This window comes from Callithrix jacchus, chromosome 8 (assembly GCF_049354715.1).
Source record: "Callithrix jacchus isolate 240 chromosome 8, calJac240_pri, whole genome shotgun sequence".
Lineage (NCBI taxonomy): Eukaryota > Metazoa > Chordata > Mammalia > Primates > Cebidae > Callithrix > Callithrix jacchus.
In genome coordinates, this window is record NC_133509.1 from 125,990,394 (window position 1) to 126,007,337 (window position 16,944).

Below are 16,944 nucleotides of genomic sequence, written 5' to 3' on the forward strand. Positions count from 1 at the left end.
AATCACTTGAACCCAGGAGGCAGAGTTTGCGGTAAGCCAAGATCGTGCCATTGCACTCCAGCCTGGGCAACAAGAGCGAAACTCTGTCTCAAAAAAAAAATCCGTCTTTTTCTCAGAACTTACTAAGGCTGAAGAAGGGGCAGGGTACCCCAGGCACCTAGGTTTTTTTTTTTTTTTTTTAACAAGTTCTACAAATTTCCATCCTCACTGAACATGTGGTCTGACTCAGTGGGCTCAACGGTAGAGGGTTTGGCTATCTGGCACTGTGTGATAGGTGTTGCTTACTCCTGAGTCAGGAAGGGAGACCACACCTTACACCCACCTCAACACAGCACATTCCAGATATCAGGGTCTGTCATTTGCAAAACCCTGCTCCTGGTACAGAATTCTGAGTTACTTAAGACACTGCTTGCAATTGATGTTAAGAAAGATCTGGGCTGGGCGCGGTGGCTCACACCTGTAATCCCAGCACTTTGGGAGGCTCAGGCAGGTAGACTGCTTGAGCCCAGGAGTTCGAGACCAGCCTGGGCAACAGGAAGAAACCCCATCTCTACCCCCAAAAAAAGAAATCACAAAAATATTAGCCAGACATGGGTGTGGTGGCATGTGGCTGTAATCTTAGCTACTTGGGAGGCTGAAGTGGGAGGATCACTTGAGCCTAGACATGGAGGTTAGGATGATCACGCCACTGCTCTCCCGCCTGTGTGACAGAGTGAGACTCTGTCTCAAACCAAATAAAATAAAATAAAAAATAAAAGGAAGATCCAGAAAGCGGATTGTATTAGCCCATATAACTAGGAAGCAGGAAAGGCTGGATCCAGTCACCTAAATGACAGGATAAGGACTTTGTTTCTCACCCCCACTTTGCCCCCTGTGACTCTCCAGCCCTGCTTTCTGCTTTTCTTTCTACTGGTTTCAGTGGGTTTTCAGGCCAATTTTCACGGAGCTCTAGGCCCGCAATGCATTTATGTCTTCAATCCACTGCTTCCTGAGTTGTTCCAACAGAAGACACAGGGAGGGCTCTGAGTGGGCTCACTGGGGACCTCTGCTCACCCCCTGTGTTAAATAACCACTCAAGTCAGATGAGTGGAAATACCCTAGTTAGTCGGCCTGAGTCACACGGCATTTGCTGTTGATGGGACAGTTAAGGCCACATGATTGGCAGCCCCTCTGGGTTGGGGGAAAGACAGTTTCTGAAAGGAAAAAAAATGCTAGGGAGACAAAATCAAATGCTGAGGGGCTGGGCCTCTGAGCAGGTTCTCAGTTTGCATTCCCCAGTGGGTCAGAAGCCTGACAATCCACCTAGCCTCTGCTTCAAGCTTCAGGGCACCCAGTTCTATGCCTGCATCCTTAGCCATCAACCACACACTTTTTATCTTTTCTTTTACGTTTTTTAAAATTATGAAATCTATATACATATAAGCCATATGTTCAACTTAAAGAATAGTAAACAACTGTGTCCCTAAGATCCAAGTTAAGAAATAGATCAGAGTCAGTTTCTTAGAAGCTTCTCTATGTGCTTCCTTCCAGTCGTGTGCCCTCCTGTCTCCACCCAAGGGAAACTGCAGACTTCTGTGTTCATTATCTCATGCTTTTCTTTATAGTTTTCCTATACACACGTACCCTTAAACCTCTAAGTTCTAGTTGGTTTGGTTTTGCAAAGCCCAGAAGCCTATGTTAATGCCGTATATAAAATATGCTAGCCAGGCATGGTGACTCACACCTGTAATCCCAGCACTTTGAGAGGCTGGGGTGGGAGGTTGCTGAAGCCTAGGAGTTCAAGCCTGGGCAACATCCCCATCACTACAAAATTAACAATGAAAAAAAATGCTATATTTCTGTGACTTTTATTCAACATGATGTTTTGAGCTTCATTTGTGTTGATGCAGGTAGCTGTAGTTTATTTTTTAACCACTGTATAGTATTATGTTGTGTGATTTTCCCACATTGCATGTATTTTTTTTTTTTTTTTTGAGATGGAGTTTCCCTCTTGTTACCCAGGCTGGAGTGCAATGGCGCGATCTCGGCTCACCGCAACCTCCGCCCCCTGGGTTCAGGCAATTCTCCTGCCTCAGCCTCCCGAGTAGCTGGGACTACAGGCGCGCACCACCAAGCCCAGCTAATTTTTGTATTTTTAGTAGAGACGGGGTTTCACCTTGTTGACCAGGATGGTCTCGATCTCTTGACCTCATGAGCCACCCACCTCGGCCTCCCAAAGGGCTGGGATTACAGGCGTGAGCCACCGTGCCTGGCCCATTGCATGTATTCTTTAGAATGTATAACTAAGAATAGAATTACTAGGTTTAAAGGTGCTTCCACTCTATGGGATAATGCTAATTTTTTTTCCCCCAAAGTAGTTTATAACAATCAACCCTTGCACTACAAGTCAGTGATAGTGTTTTGGTTGACCTCATTCTTGTCGATTTTAATTCTTGTCAACCCCACAAGTGTGGCCTGTGTCTCATTATAGTTATAATTCGCATGTATTTAATTACTACTGAAGTGAAGACTCTTTTCTTATTTATTTTTATTTGAGACAGGGTCTCATTCTGTCACCCAGGCTGGAGTGCAGTGGTGCGGTCACAGCTAATGCAGCCTCAACCTCCTGGGCCCAAGCGATCTTACCACGTCAGCCTCCCAAGTAGCCGGGACCACAGATGTGCACCACCACGCCCAGCTAATAGTGGATAATCTTTTTGTGTTTATAAACCAACTGTTTTTTCTGTATTGTAAATGCCTGTTTATATCTTTCCCCCAATTTTAATGAATGAATGGTCTTTATCTTATTGATTCATAAGAGTTCTTTATATAATCTGGATGATGATTCCATATCAGTTTACGTTTTTACTTTTTGAGACAGGGTCATGCTTTGTTGCTCAGGCTGGAGTGCGGGGGCAAGTTCAGCCTCAACCTCCCAGGCTCAAGTGAGCCTCCTGCCTCCGCCTCCCAAGTAGTGGGGATTACAGACATGCACCACCATGCCCAGCCAAGTTTTATTGAACTCCTAGCCTCAAGTGATCCTCCTGCCTTGGCCTCCCAAAATGCTAGGATTATAGGCATGAAATATTATGCCTGTCCCAGTGTTATATGTTCATGTATCTATTTGCAGTTTGGGAATGCTTTTGCATTTTATTTATGGTGACTTTTGAACAGAAGTTCTTAATTTCTATGTCAAATTTATCTTCTCTAGGAAAACTTTCCTAACTTGAGATATTGTTTTCTATTATCTTCTAAAAGTTTCTAATTTTGTCCTTCATATTTAAGTATTTAATATTTAAGTATTTGATCTACCTGGATTTGATTTTTGTTACTGATAATCAGCTTCCAATTTTACTTTCTTTTGGTCAGGGGATGGAGTTTCACTCTTGTTGCCCAGCCTGGATTTCAGTGGCAGAATCTCAGCTCACTGCAACCTTTGCCTCCTGGGTTCAAGCAATTCTCATGTCTCAGCCTCCCGAGTAGCTGGGACTACATGCATGTACCACCACACCTAGCTAATTTTGTATTTTTGGTAGAGACAGGGTTTCTCCATGTTGGACAGGCTGGTCTCAGCCCGCTTTGGTCTCCCAAATTGCTGGGATTACAGGTGTGAGCCACCATGCCCAGCCTAGTTTCTTTTACTTATGTCTTTCATGTCTCCAGTGTACATCCCTGTTATGGTATATATCAGAATTTCATTCTTTTTAGGCCAGGTGTGGTGGCTCATGCCTTAATACCAGCACTTTGAAAAACTTGGATGGGTAGATCACTTGAGGTCAGGAGTTTGAGACCAGCCTGGCTAACATGGTGAAACCCCATCTCTGCTAAAAGTACAAAAATTAGCTGGGCATGGTGGTAGGCATCTGTAATCCCAGCTACATGGGAGGCTGAGGCAAGAGAATCACTTGAACCCAGGAAGCGGAGATTGCAGTGAGCCGAGATCTTGCTACTGTACTCCAGCCTGGATGACAACAGCAAGACTCCTTATCAAAGAAAAAAAAAAGAATTTTATTCTTTTTAATGGCTGAACAATATTCCATTGTCTGTATATACCAAATTTGTTTATCTAGTCATTCTTCAGTGGCTATTGTGGATAATGCTGCTATGAACATTGGTGTACATATATCTGTTCGAATCTCTGCTTCCCATTCTTTTTTTTTTTGAGACAGAGTTTCTCACTCTTGTTACCCAGGCTGGAGTGCAATGGCGCGATCTCGGCTCACCGCAACCTCCACCTCCTGGGTTCAGGCAATTCTCCTGCCTCAGCCTCCTGAGTAGCTGGGATTACGGGCATGCGCTACCACGCCCAGCTAATTTTTTTGTATTTTTTAGTAGAAACGGGGTTTCACCACGTTGACCAGGATGGTCTCGATCTCTTGACCTCGTGATCCACCCGGCTCGGCCTCCCAAAGTGCTGAGATTACAGGCTTGAGCCACCGCGCCCGGCCTCTGCTTCCCATTCTTTTGGATATATACTAGAAGTGAAATTGCTAGATTATATGGTAGCTCAATGTTTAATTTTTTTAAATTATATATATTTTTTGTAGAGATGAGGTCTTACTATGTTGCCCAGGATAGTCTCAACCTCCTGGCCTCAAGCAGTCCTCCCATCTCAGCCTCCCAAAGTGCTGGGATTACAGGCATGAGCCACTGCCTGTAGCTCAATGTTAGTTTTTTGTGGAACGGCCATACTTTTTTTCACGGAAGGCTACACCATTTTACAATCGCACCAGCAATGTACAAGGGTTCCAATTACTCCATGTCCTCACCGATACTTCTTTTCTAATTTTGCTTTTGTCTTTGATAATGGCCATCCTAATGTGTGTCAAGTGGTATCTCACTGTGGTTTTGATTTGCAGTTCTGTAATGAGGTTGAGCATCTTTTCATGCACTCAGCGGCCATTTGTACAGCTTCTTTGAAGAAAGGGCCATTCAAGTCCTTTGCCTATTTAATTGGTCTATTCATTTGTTTTTTGGGTTGAGTTGTGGGAACTCTTTCACTCCATCTTAATTACCATGGTTTTCTATGTCTTGATATCTGGTAGAAGACAAGCCCCCAACCCCAACACACACCCTGTCTGTTGCTCTTGTTTAAAAGTGATTTGTTATTTTTTGGCACTCAGCTCTTCCCTATACGTTTTGGAATTGGCGTGATCAGATCCGTTTCTTTTTAAAAACCTGTTGGGATTTTGATTGGAATTGCCTAGAACATACAATTTAGGGAGAACGGATGTATTTACAACGTTGCGTCTTTCTGTCGTGAACATACCGTCTCTCCATTTATTCGTTGTTCTTTAATATCTTTCAGTAAAGTTTTACCATATTTTCCATAAATGGTTTTCACATGTTTTATTAGATTTATTTCTGGGTATTTGATATTTATTCATGCTATTATAGATGATGTCATTCAAAATTACATTTCTTTTTTTTTTTTTTTTCCCTGAGATACGGTCTCACTCTGTCACCCAGGCTGGAGTGCAGTGGTGTGATCTCGGTTCACTGCAACCTCAGCTTCTTGGGTTCAAACGATTCTCATGCCTCAGCCTCCAGTGTAGCTGGGACTACAGGTGTGTGCCATCACACCTGCCTAATTTTTGTATTTTTAGGAAAGACGGGGTTTTGCCATGTTGCCCAGGCTGGTCTTGAGCTCCTGACCTCAAGTGATCCACTTGCCTTGGCCTCCCAAAGTGCTGGGATTACAGGTGTGAGCCACGGCGCCTGCCTGGAATCTGGACTGGGTGAGTATCTCTTTGAAAGGCTCACTCTCAAGCATGACTAAGAGCCTCCTGAGCCCAGCAACTTCTGAAGGGCCCCTTGCAAAGTAACAGGGCTTCTGCCTAAGCCTCTCCTTCCAGCCACTAGGCAGCTTTCTAACTACCCTAACAAGCCTTGGACCAAATGGAAATAAATCTTTTGGAACTGTGGCTCAGCCTGTAATTCCAGCACTTTGGGAGGCCAAGGCAGGTGGATCACCTGAGGTCAGGAGTTAGAGACCGGCCTTACCAACATGGAAAAGCCCCTACTAAAAATACAAAACTAGCTGGGTGTGGTGGTGCATGCCTGTAATCCCAGCAACTTGGGAGGCCGAGGCATGAGAATCGCTTGAACCCAGGAGGCGGAGGTTGCAGTGAGCCAAGATCGTGCTGTTGCACTCCAGTCTGGGCAACAAGAGCGAAACTTCGTCTCAAAAAAAAAAAAAGAAAGAAAGAAGAAGAGAAGTGCAGATCCTAAGCTTCAGGGAAAACTCTATTTTTATGCTTAGGTTTGCTGAAAAATGGCCAGCTGTGTAGAAATGTGATTGGACAAAAGAGAGTGATCTAATGCTCATAGACTGATGGGAAGAGAAGGCCCAGCAGAACCTGTCTGTCCAGATTCTTTTTTTCCATAGAGACATGGTCTCACTATGTTGTCCAGGCTGTTCTTGAACTCCCGCCTTAAGGGGTTCTTTTGCTGCAGCCTCCCAAATTGCTATGATTACAGGCATGAGCTACCATGCCTGGCCCTATGCAGATTCTTCTTGGTCTCTCTGTGTCACATCCTTTTACCTGGAGTGTAGAATAGGACCTCTTTTGGAATGAAGGTCTTGTGATTTACTATCAGAAAAGGTAGAAAATTTCTTAATGGCCAGCTCTTACACAGAATTGCAAGGGAAAGTTAGAGTAATATTTCTAGGTCTCATGACTGGCTTTGAGAGAAGGGTGTTCTAGTTTCTATGACCTGCCTTAGGGAAGAGGAATTCTAATTTCTGTGGCCTGCCTTGGGGGAGAGGGGAACAGGAGAGATGGGGACAGAAAAAGGTCAGACATCTTGCTTCAGAGCCCCCGCCAATGTCCTTTAGTTCAAACTACTTAGCATGACAAAGCACCAAACTTTGGGCTATCATTTTCTGAACCCCAAAAAGACGCTGCCAGATTCAGGTTGCTAATACTTTGTGTTACACACACACTCTGAATGAAGAGAAAACCCCCTCCCCACAACAAACAGGCTTTGTGTGAGCAACATGGCTGTTTATTCACCCAGGTGCAGGCAGGCTGAGTCTGAAGAGTCAGCGGAGGGAGGTAGGATAGGAGTTGGTTTTATAGGTTTGGGGTAGGCAGAGAAAAGTTACAGAAGTTACAGTTCAGGGCAGTTTTTGCAAGCTGGGACAGGGTTGTAGGATCTGGAGTCACAAGATTGACCTATCAGTTGAGCAAGGTTAGTTACAAAGTCCAGTTGCCTTATCAGTCGAGGCGGGAATAAGGAACAGTAGAAGAATGTCTCAAAGTTAATTAGGCACCACAGGGGTTGGTCATTCTTCTCCTTTTGTGGTTTTCTAGTTACTTCAAACTTTCTAGTTCCAGGAACTCATCTGGAGGTGTAGGTGAAGGTCACAGAGGTTACCATGCAGTTCATGGCTCAGTCAGTCAGCCTTAAAGACCTTACACTCTATTTAGAATTTTTACATCTAGACTCATGAGCTGCCACTTTCCTGTTTGGTCCTGCCTTTGTCTTCTTCTGGTCCTAAGGGTTTTCACTGATCCAGATAAATATTCTGGGCACTAAGGTAGTGTCCCCTGCTTATGGAGAAGTAGTGGGTCTGTGGTATCTGCTCACTTGGTAACACATCAGTGGCGTGTGAGGATTTGTGTTTTGATGGGGTATCAGACCATTCTCAAACTGCTGTTAAGAAATACTGGAGACTGGGTAACTTATAAAGGAAAGGGGTTTAATTCCCAGTTCCAAATGGCTGGAAGGCCTCAGGAAACTTAAAATCAGGGCAGAAGGCGAAGGAGACCCAAGCCCACCTTCTTCACGAGGCGGCAGGAGAGAGTGAGCAAAGGGGAGGGAGGATATGTCACACTTTTAAGCCATTAGATCTCATGGGAACTCACTCACTATCATGAGAACAGCATGGGAAACAGCTTCCACGATCCAGTCACCTCACACATGGTCCCTTCCATCATCACAGAGGGATGATGGAACTTATAATTGGAGATAAGATTTGGATGGGGACACAGAGACAGACCATATCAGATGGGACATGAATCTAAGTTACATTGGCCTTCGAGACCATAAGCTAAATCAATAGTCAGCTCCTGAGTTCCTGCTCAACAAACTTTTAGGAAAAGAACCAGATATTTTAAATATGTCAGGTTTCTGGGGCACATACATCTCTGTTTCTATTAGTCATTGTTCTCCAGAAAAACAGAACCAATAGGAGATACACATATAGATAAAGAGATTTATTATAAAGAATTGGCTCACAGGATTATGGAGGCTGAGAAGTTCCAGATCTTCCATCTGCAAACTGGAGATAAGGACTAAATTCCAGCCTGAGTCCAAAGGCCTGAGGACCAGGAGCGCTGATGGGGCAAATCCCAGTCCAAGGACAGGAAAAGGCCCAGCTTAGCCAGCCAGGCAGAGAGCAAATGCTCCCTTCCTCCGCTTTCTTGTTCTCTTCAAGTCCTCTGAGGACAGCATGATGCCCACTGCTATCAGTAAAGGTGGGATCTTCCTTAGTCTCTGGATTCAAATGCTAATTTCACCCCAAAACACACTCGCAGACATACCCAGAAATAATATTTAACCAGTCTGGGTGCGGTGGCTTATGCCTGTAATCCCAGCACTTTGGGAAGCCGAGGCAGATGGATCACTTGAGGTCAGGAGTTCGAGACAAGCCTGGCCAACATGGTGAAACCCCTTCTCTTACTAAAAATGCAAAAATTATCCAGATGTAGTGGCTCATGCCTATAATACTGAGGAGGCCGAGGCAGGAGAATCGCTTGAATCTGGGAGACGGAGGTTGCAGTAAGCCGATATCATGCCACTGCACTCCAGCCTGGGCAACAGAGTGAGACCCTGTCTTAAAAAAAACAAAGTTTAACCAAATGTCTGTGTACCCTATGATACAGTCAAGGTGACACATAAAATTAACTATCACACTGTAACTAAAAAAGTACCTGAGACAGGTCTCAATCGATTTAGAAGTTTATTTTGCCAAGGTTAAAGACAACTCCAGGAGACGGGTCTGTATATTTCTCCAAAGATGATTTTGAGGACTTCAGGATTTAAAGGGGAAAAGCAGGATGGAGAGGGAAGGGGGAGGGTGCGGTCATATGACGGTCCACATGTTGCAAGAGAAAGGGAGCAGGTAGGGGAATAGTAATCAGCACTTTACATAAGATAAGGTGAACATAGAATAGCTACCTGCAGAGATCTTTAACCTTTTATCTGTTGCTATCTGCTTAGGAAGAAAAGGAAAGACAGAGTCTTGCATGACTCAGCTTTCGGCTTCATTTTTTTCCTTTTGACAGAGTGAATCAGGGTCTGAGATTTTGTTTTTCTTTCATAATACTGTTGTTTTTCCTTTTCCTTTTCCTCCTCCTCCTCCTCCTCCTTCACAACTCCTAAAAATGTAAAACCTATTCTTATTCACAAACCTTACGGAAAAAGTTTGCCAATTTGATTTAAACTATCTTGAAAAATCTACGTCTCAATGGCATTTTGTTGTGTGCAGTGGCTCATGCCTGTAATCCCAGAATTTTGGGAGGCCGAGGCAGGTGGGTCACCTGAGGTCAGGAGTTTGAGACCAGCCTCGCCAACATGGTGAAACCCCATCTCTACAAAAATACAAAAATTAGCCGGGCATGATGGCTAATGCTTGTAATCCCAGCTATTGGGAAGGCTGAGGTGGGAAAATTGCTTGAACCCGGGAGGTAGAGGTTGCAGTGAGCCAAGATCCCGTCACTGCACTCCAGCCTGGGTGACAGAGCAAGACTCTCTCAAAAACAAACAAACAAGAAAATAATTTATGAAAGTCAAGGGTCTGATAAACAGTCACCACTCATTAGTAATCTGTGCTGCCACACCTCTACCCAGCAGATCTGCCATCTTTTGAAATGAGTAGCAACCTACATATTCCCGAGTAAAGCACCCACAACACCTGGGCATTGTGATTAGAACAGCAATGGTTAGACTCAGGCTCTCTCTTTCTGCCCTCTCCTGGCTAGCCCATTGTTGAGGATCAGATGTGAATCCTCCAGGATTTCGTGAGGCTCAGGAAACTTTCAGATCTTGTCAAAATTTCCACCAGTGGATAGTACTATCAAGGATCTTAATGCTGGTCGTGATGGCCAAGTTTGTCTGTTATTGTAGGGTGCTCCAACTTTTTTGAGTGTGTTATAGAAAAAGAAGAGTTATCAAGCTGGGCATGGTAGCTCATAATCCAGCACTTTGGGAGGCTGAGGCGCATGGCTCACTTGAGGCCAGGAGTTCAAGACCAGCCTGGCCAACATGGTGAATCCCCGTCTCTACTAAAAATACAAAAATTAGCCAGGCATGGCGGAGTGTGGCTGTAGTTCCAGCTACTTGGAAGCCTAAGGCAGGAGAATTAGTTAAACCTGGGAGGCACAGGTTGCAGTGAGCTGAGCTTGCACCTGAGCTCACCCCAGCCTGGGTGACAGAGTGAGACTCCATCTAAAAAAAAAAGGAAAAAGAAAAAGAAGAGTTATGATATATTGAATATCTACTATGTGCCAAACATTGCTAAACAAGTATTATTTCATTTCATCCTTGGAACAGTCACATGAGCTCCACACCCTTTGACTGTTCAGCATTACCTTCACACAGGGGATACAATGGAGACTCAGATAGGTTACTCATTTATTTATTTTTTGAGACAGAGTCTTGCCCTGTCACCCAGGCTAGAGTGCAATGGCGTAATCTTGGCTCACTGCAACCTCTGCCTCCCTGGTTCAAGCAATTCTCCTGCCTCTGCCTCCTCAGTACTGGAGCTAGAGGTGTGCAGCACCACGCCTGGCTCATTTTTGTATTTTTAGTACAGACGGGGTTTCACCATGTTGCCCAGGCTGGTCCTGAACTACTGGCATCAGGTGATCCATCTTCCTCAGCCTCCCAAAGTACTGGGATTACAGGCATAAGCCATCATGCCCAGCCAGAGAGGTTAATTAACCTGCTCAAGAATCACAGGTGGTAGGTGGTAGAGCTGGAGTTTGGCATTAATTCCATGTTTATCTGACTCTAGAACCTGTGGTCTGAATTGCTACTCAAGGTTCACAATCATCTGTGCAGAGTCTAATTCAGTAGGAATAATACGGAGCCAGAAATTCGCATTTTTAACAAGCACTCCAGGGTCTCAAGCTACACTTTGAGAACACTGCCTGTCACAAATAGAAACTGTACTGCTTCTGGTAGAAGGATTAAACTCTGCTCATGCCTGTAATCCCAGCACTTTGGGAGGCCAAGGCAAGTGGATCACAAGGTCAGGAGTTCGAGAACAGCCTGACCAACATGGTGAAACCCTCATCTACTAAAAATACAAAAAATTAGCGGTGCGTTGTGGCACATGCTTGTAATCCCAGCTATTCAGAAGGCTGAGGCAGGAGAATTGCTTGAACATGGGAGGCAGAGGTTGCAGTGAGCCAAGATTGCACCGTTGCACTCCAGCTTGGGTGACAGAGTGACACTCAGTCTAAAAAAAATAAAATAAAGATGAAACTCTTCAGCAACGGAAGACTTATTCTGGGGTAGAACTAATTGCTGGGCTTTCCCTCCTTTGAGTACAAGAGGAGGTTAGACGAGGGTAATAAGATGCAAAGATTTCTTATCTCTTCCTGTCCCTCAGGCCTCCCTGCCCCTACCTAAGCCCCAGAGAAGTGTACCTCAAATGAATTTGCCTAAAGTGGTATAATGTTGCCCTTTGCTGAGGAAACCCCTGAGTAAACGTATACTGGTTATTTGGTAACACTCAAAAATCTAATTGCAGCTGGGCATTGTGGCTTCCTGTAATCTTAGCACTTTGGGAGGCTGAGGTGGGCAGATCACCTGAGGTCAGGAGTTCGAGACCAGCCTGGGGAACATAGTGAAATCCTATCTCTACTAAAAAAAAAAAAAAAAAATTATATATATATACCTACACAAAGAGCCAGGCGTGGTGGTGCACGCCTATAGTCCCAACTACTCAGGAAGCTGAGGCAGGAGAATCACTTGAAATTGGGAGGTGGAAGTCGCAGTGAGCCGAGATCTGGCTACGGCACTCCAGCCTGGACGACACAGTGAGACTCCCTCTAAAAAAAAAAAAAATCTAATGGCAGTTTTGGCTGTTCTGAGGCACTGTTTGCATTTTAATTGAAAATGCATGCCAGGCCACCAGGCAAATCTTCTTTAATAAATCAGACTTAGTGCTCAGCCTGTCCGATCTGGAAGTGTTCGTGGCTTACTGAGCAAAGACAAGAGGAAAAAGGCTTAGGTGTCATCTAAATACAGTGGATTTGCAATGAAACAAGTGGCCTGGGCTACGACCATCTCTCCACACGCTCTGGCTTTCTGGCAGCAAATCTACGGCATGGGATGGAACCTTCTCCCCACCTGGTGGCCGGTGTTTTCTTGAACCTCTACATCATCCTTCAGCTCCTGGGTAGGATGCGGGGTCACCCACGGGGAATGGGGGAACATACACCTGAGAGGGCCCAGCCACCGGTCAGTGTTCTGCAGAGGAGAAATACAGCAGAGAAAGAGCAAGACGATGCCAGGATCATGCTGGGTATTTGACTCACGTGATTTAATCTTCCAACAACCCAGAGAGGTGTTGGGATTCCCTCTTCATTCGCCACATGAAAAAACTGAGACACAAATACTCAAAGTAGCTTGCCCAAGATCATCCACGTAAGATGTAGAGTCAAGAATTAAACCAAAGGCCTTGCCCTTTCCATCCAGCTCTGTGCCACCATGAAGGGCCACCGCTCTCTGCGTTAATTCCTCTGTATAAGATCTCCCCTTCCAGTTCACACAGGCTCCACTCACAAGCCTTGGCAAAAAGCCACCAGCCCTTGCATTCGAGAATAACATAAATGCAATGAGCCATTTTCTGAAAATGAGATAACATATGTCATGCATTCAGCCCAGAGCCTGGTGCGTTTCAGACTACTCAGCTGGGGCCAGGGGTATCCCAGGGACAGGGTGTTTCTGGTTGTAGGAGATTGTATTGGCCATTTGGTAACAAACATTTATCAAGTAACTATAAATGGTCAAAACAGAAAGAGCAGAGTCAGGTGCAGTGGTTCACACCTGTAATCCCAGGACTTTGGGAGGCCGAGGCAGGTGGATCACCTGAGGTCAGGAGTTCGAGATCAGCCTGACCAATATGGTGAAACCCTGTCTCTACTAAAAATACAAAAATTAGCCAGGCGTGGTGGCACTTGCCTGTAGTCCCAGCTACTCGGGAGGCCGAGGCAGAATTGCTTGAACCTGGGAGGTGGAGGTTGTAGTGAGCCAAGATGGTGCCACCTCACTCCAGCCTGGACAACCGAACGAGACTCTGTCTCAAAAGAAAGGAGTCGTGGGAGTCATTCTAATTGGACCAACTTAGATCTCAGGAATCAATCCCTGCCTGCCAGAGGGATTGAGTGGCTAACTGGTTTAGCTTAAGTGGCACACTCTGTCCTCGGAAGCACATGGACCCTCAAATGAAAACTGGGGGCTCTCATGGGAAGTGGGGTTTGTCAGGGAGGAGAGAGTCACAATGATCACAACAGGAAAATTGCTTTTGTGAAATAGAAAGGCAGGAAGGCACCAGCAGTGTGTGATCGTAGCCCACAGATTTGTTTGGCTAGAGAGCAGAGGTTTCTTTGTTCTTGAAAGTGAGTTGTGAGAAATGGAGCATTTGGGAGGGAGTTGGGGTTGCTGGAAGGGGCCTTCTGGGTAGCCTGTGGGGCCTCAGGCTTTGTGTGAGTCTGGGAGTTTCAGTGCAGCATTTACCGGATTACTGGAAAATTCAGGAAATGAGCCTGTTTCCTCCTATTATAGCGCCTAATCCTTTATTCATTAAATGGGGTATTTACTCGGCCTTAAAATGTTCAGTTTGGGGGGGTGTTAGGAAACAAGGGAGCTCACAGGTGCTGAGAGCCCACTATGTGCTGACTCTGGGCTGGAGGCTTTTCCTGCATTTTCTCTTTAATGCTCCCAACCTCCCTCTTTGCCCCATTTCACAGATGGAGAAGGAAAGGCAAGTGACTTGTCCAGAGCCACCCTGTTAATGAGTGGGCAAAAGGGAGACTTGAGTCCTCAGGGCTGTCAACTCCAAAACTGACAAACAAGCGGGTAAGCACATTGCGGTTTTCTCCAGGACCTGAGAATTCTTTTGTCCTGTGTATCATATCGAGCACCTGGGCTGATGACCCTTCTGCATGGTGTACGCACCTCTCAGCCTGAGCTTGACCTCAGCGACATCCACTATGCCCAGGGACACTGATAAATGTATCCGGGAGTCCGGGCACTGTGGCTCAAGCCTGTAATCCCAGCACTTTGGGAGGCTGAGGTGGGGGGATCACCTGAGGTCAGGAGTTCGAGACCAGCCTGACAAACATGGAGAAACCCCGTCTCTACTAAAAATACAAAATTAGCTGGGTGTGGTGGTGCATGCCTGTAATCCCTGCTACTCAGGAGGCTGAGGCAGGAGAACCACCTGAACCCAGGAGGCAGAGGTCGTAGTGAGCCAAGATTGTGCCATTGCTCTCCAGCCTGAGCAACAAGAGCAAAACTCTGTCTCAAAAAAAAATTGTTTTAAATATAATAATAATAATAATAAAGGGATGCATCTGGGATTCTGGAGGCAGGGATCCACTCGTGAGTTGGGACCCTGTTTGTACCTACTCCACCAGGACTGAAGACAGGAAGTCACACACAGGAGAACCAAGATAGAGCTGACACAAACATTCCCCACAGAGCATCCTTCTCCCAGCCGTCACCACCATCCTCCTCACACTTGCATCTCCAGCAATTACTGAGCACAGGTGCCCTCTCAGCACTTTAAATATATCATCTCCTGGAACTGTCCCAAAGCTGCTTTGAGGCAGGTGCCATGATCCTCCCCATTTTATAGATGGGAAGGTCAAGGAATGACTATGGAGGCTGAGGTCAGAGCAAGGGGCTTGTCCCTGTAAGGTCTATACACTCATCCCCATTTCCTCTTCCCCCTTTCTTTTTCTTTTTGGAGACAGGGTCTCACTCTGTTGCCCAGGCTGAAGTGCAGTGATGTGATCATGGTTCACTGCAGCCTTGACCTCTGAGGCTCAAGCAATCCATCTGCATCAGTCTCCCGAGTAGCTGGGGCCACAGATATGCACCACCACACCTGGCTAACTTTTGCATATTTTTGGAGAGACACGGTCTTACCATGTTGCCCAGGCTGGTCTCAAACGCCTGAGCTCAAGCCATCCGCCCTCCTCAGCCTCCCAAAGTTCTGGGATTACAGATGTGTGCCACCATACCTGGCCCATTCCCCATTTTAAAAATGAGTAAATTTAACCTCCAAGAGGTTGCCCACTAATCTCACATGCCTGGCAAATGGCTGAGTTGGGATTTGAACTCATGTTCAAATATAACTACAGTGGCTGGGCAGAGCACTGCTCCGAGGGATAATTGTTGACTTAAAGAAAACCTTTGGGCTGGGTGCAGTGGCTCATGCCTGTAGTCCCAGCACTTTAGGAAGTCAAGGCAGGTGGATCACCTGAGGTCAGGAGTTTGAGATGAGGCTGGCCAACATGGTGAAACCCTGTCTCTACTAAAAATACAAAAAAATTAGCCAGGTGTGGTGGCACACGCCTATAATCCCAGCTACTTGGGAGGCTGAGGCAGGAGAATCACTTGAAACTGGGAGGCAGAGGTTGCTGTGAGCCAAGATTGTGCCATTGCTCTCCAGCCTGGGCAACTTGCTCTTTTTAGAGCAAGACTGTCTAAAAAAAGAAAAAAGGAGAAAGAAAACTTTTGGAGAAGTGATTTGGCCTTGTGAATCTTTCCCTGAAGACAATTTCCAGGATGTTCCTGAGAAAGCATGGGCTCCTCTTTGTTGGAATAAATGCAGGTCCTTTCTCAGGTCACCAATGTGCACTAATGTCGCAGTCATCCTCCACTCCTCACTTCTTCCCCTGTCTCAAAAACGTCTGACATGGGGCTCCCAACAAGGCCCAGGAGGAGCTGCTTTCTGGATGAATGTGTCCCCTGGAGGAAGGTACACCTGCAGCAAGGCGAGTGGGACATTTTTGAAGCCTCAGGCCACATCGTCTCCAAGACGAGGCTGGTGCAGATAGTAAGCCTCTTGTTTTTTAAGGTCACATACAACAAAAACACGGAAACTCAGAATGGAAGAGGCCGGTGAGAGCAATCAAGAGGCATAACAACAGCTGCAGAGGTGACTGCAGGGAAGCGAACTGCGCTCCTTTTCTTTATGTTCTGTTTTTAGCTGTGTTTTTCAGAGCAAGTAGGTACCATGGTGATAGGTACCATAGAAATAGATGGAGCGCACCACCCAGCACGGGGCTGCCAAACCGTTCCCCTGGAAATGCACTGAGAGCTGCCAGGGAGAGCTCAGGGACTCTGCTTCCTGGGGGGCCTGTCAGCTGCACAGCCAGGGAAGAAGTCCCCTGTAGAATGGTCCCCAGAGGCTTCTCACTGTCTTGCTGTGATTGTCCAAGGTCCCTGATGGTGTACTCTCCCTCCCAGAGCACCTGTGGCTCTTCTCTCGGAGTCCTCCCAGGAAACTCACTTAAGGAGGCTTGCCTTTGCCTAGTGAAGCAATTATCTTGGGCAATAGTGACCTCAAAAGTAACACTGCCAGCATTCCCGTCTCCGCAGTTAGGAGTACACAATCCTCATCCTGCCTGGATGTGGCACTGTCTGTCACTGGTTTTATGCAATAGGTCATAAAGACTTTGTGGGGCAGGAGCTGAGTTCCGAACATTTGGTAATCAGGAATACTCATAAAATGAAATCTCAGCGGATCTAACCCAGAAAGCCGAGCCAGATAGGGCATAACCATGTCTGATATGGGGGGTTGCAGTTTGTGAAGCCTCAGGCAGTATAGAATAGGGCCCAACCCCAACTATTTTTGGATGCAGCTTGAATGGACTGAAAGACCCTTCAAAACAAGTGCTGGAACCATCCTGTAGGACTTACATAACCATCTCTGCA

At 46.0% G+C, this 16,944-nt stretch overlaps 1 protein-coding gene across 18 annotated transcripts in view; it reads left to right on the top strand.

The window, feature by feature from the left end:
• The window catches only part of DGLUCY (D-glutamate cyclase), a 157,591-nt gene that overhangs the window by 69,169 nt on the left and 71,478 nt on the right, over positions 1–16,944 (top strand). For 9 of the 18 annotated variants that reach the window (XM_054240288.2, XM_054240287.2, XM_078335624.1 and 6 more), the window contains one exon: positions 13,968–14,076. The exons of the other annotated variants lie outside the window; for them this stretch is intronic. The gene's annotated coding sequence lies outside the window, so the exon portion shown is untranslated. The remainder of the gene's footprint in view (positions 1–13,967; positions 14,077–16,944) is intronic. 18 annotated transcript variants of the gene reach the window in all.